Source organism: Poecilia formosa, unplaced genomic scaffold (assembly GCF_000485575.1).
Source record: "Poecilia formosa unplaced genomic scaffold, Poecilia_formosa-5.1.2 Scaffold1247, whole genome shotgun sequence".
Taxonomy (NCBI): domain Eukaryota; kingdom Metazoa; phylum Chordata; class Actinopteri; order Cyprinodontiformes; family Poeciliidae; genus Poecilia; species Poecilia formosa.
The window spans coordinates 16,304-18,483 of record NW_006801186.1 but is presented as its reverse complement, the minus strand read 5'-3'; the positions used below and the strand labels follow the sequence as shown (position 1 = coordinate 18,483).

At 40.2% G+C, this 2,180-nt stretch overlaps 1 long non-coding RNA gene across 1 annotated transcript in view; it reads left to right on the top strand.

The window, feature by feature from the left end:
- The first annotated feature begins 1,924 nt into the window (after positions 1-1,924).
- The window catches only part of LOC107835217 (uncharacterized), a 13,574-nt gene continuing 13,318 nt past the window's right edge, over positions 1,925-2,180 (top strand). The window contains exon 1 of the long non-coding RNA XR_001661043.1: positions 1,925-1,957. This is a non-coding gene — a long non-coding RNA (uncharacterized LOC107835217). The remainder of the gene's footprint in view (positions 1,958-2,180) is intronic.

Genomic DNA, 2,180 nt, shown 5'->3' with positions numbered 1-2,180 from the left:
TGACAGGTGTTATGTCATGTTTATGACAGTGTCATGACAGTCTTATTCAACCCCCTTCAAATAAGGTGTTACCTAATGTTGACATCTGTTACTGTAATACCTTGGCACAAGAGTTGCAGTGTGCATGCCATTCAGTCACTGCTGTTGTTCCAACTCAGCCTCACCAACAATCTACCCTGAACAAAAATATAAAAGCAACTCTTTTGTCTTGGCTCCCTTTTTTAACGAGCTGAACTTAAAGATCTAAAATATATTCTTTATATACAAAATAACAATTTCTCTCAAATATTGTTCACAAATCAATCTAAAACTGTGATACTGAGCACTTCTCCTTTTCGTAGATAACCCATTCCACATTGCAGGTGTGCCATATTATGATGCTGATTAGACAGCATGATTATTGGATTATATTGCGCCTTAGGAATGCGCGATATGTTCACTAATGTAACATAGTTAAAATGGTTCAGGTTAAATCCTGCTAAAATGCACCATCTGCTGGTAAAAAGTTGTATTGCATTCACCTAGAAAGAACGGGGTATTATGGGTAATCCTCAGAGCCATGAGGATCACCGACGAGCTAAGTGTCTCTGCCATGTGATAAAGAAATATTATTTATGCATTTTGTGAAGTGTGTTTGTGGTTTTCGTTTTCGCATATTGTTGAAATTTGTTCGGTCTGGGCCACGCTAGTTCTGCTATGACGTTTTTGTCGTGTTTGAGAATGTTTAGTTCGTGGGAAAGTGCAGTGGGAATTTCCCACGCGGTAACATTATGGCTCCTCCTTGCAGGAGCTTGTTTTATGCTAGAGACTGACCTTACCTCCATGCCCGTTCTGTGAAATGCAGGTATGTTTTGCCAAATCTCCTGTAGCAGATGGTTAACATGAGACTGAGTTTTATTAATAGTTTTATACAATGATATGGTTAATTTATGTTTCTGCATTGTTCTAAAATGCAATGTTATATAACCTAAAATATAAAAATAACATCCAGTAAATAAAATGTCAGCATTTTATTTTATTTTTCAGAACATTTGAATTAGTTACTTTATTTTCTCTAAAAAAGACACTCTGGTTGTTCTTTTACTGTAAAACAAAATCCACTATGCGATCACTGTAATTTGACATGATTTTATTGTGGTTACTGTATTATGGGTAATCCTCAGAGCCACGAGGATCACCGACGAGGAGCTTGTTTTATGCCAGAGACTGAGCTTACCTCCATGCCCGTTCTGTGAAATGCAGATGGAGAATTAAAGAAACAGCTGATGCCAACTTGAGCAGCTCCTTGTCATTCATTGACACACCGATAGAAGCCACCAAAACCACTTAGGCCACATTGGTGCCATGACTCGTCGAGAACTACAACAGACCGGGCTGGTGACTTCTGATCCTCACGTCGCTGGAGCTCTACTGTGTCATCTGGGTTTTCAACGGAAGTCTAAGTAGCGCATCTGAGTGTTTTTATAAATCCTTGTGAAAGGACATTTCTTTTGAATGCTCTTGGATTTTTGTCAAAATGAGTTTCAGTAATTTTGGACAATCAAATGTGACTCCACTTTGTATTGGCAGAGGTAGAGGGTTCTTTAACACCTCTGTTCAATTTTCATTGGGTGACCAAACATTGGGTAGTCCATTACTTGATGTACATACTGTAAATGACTCATTGGTGACTGGGGAAACTGTTACACCCAGTAGTCAGACCTGTCCTAATATTCAACCTCCTCAGTTTTCTAGCACATCTACTCCAGATTCTCATGTTAATAATTAGAGGTGTGCCGATCGATCGGTCACCGATCATAATCGGGCCGATTTTCGTGAAAAAGTGCATGATTGGTGATCGGCGATCATTGGCTCTCGTTGCCGATACCGATCATCTCATTTCGCAGCCTGCCTGTGCAGCTAGTCTCCTCTTTCCTTCACTCTGCGCAAACGCGCAGCAACAAATCCTAAGCGATGTGTAACTATAACGCACTGAGTGAATGGGGAAGTTTGCGTGTTGCGGTGGAAAATTGAAGCAGGTCAAAATGCATCAACACAACGAAGCTAATACGACATAAAAACAATGCCATACTTGACGGAGTTTGGCTACATCGAGGCTCCCGGATTAGAATGACGGTCAGAAAGCTAAACAAATAACCCGCGAAATTATTTAAGTCTTCGAGCTGCGATGTAAGACGCTG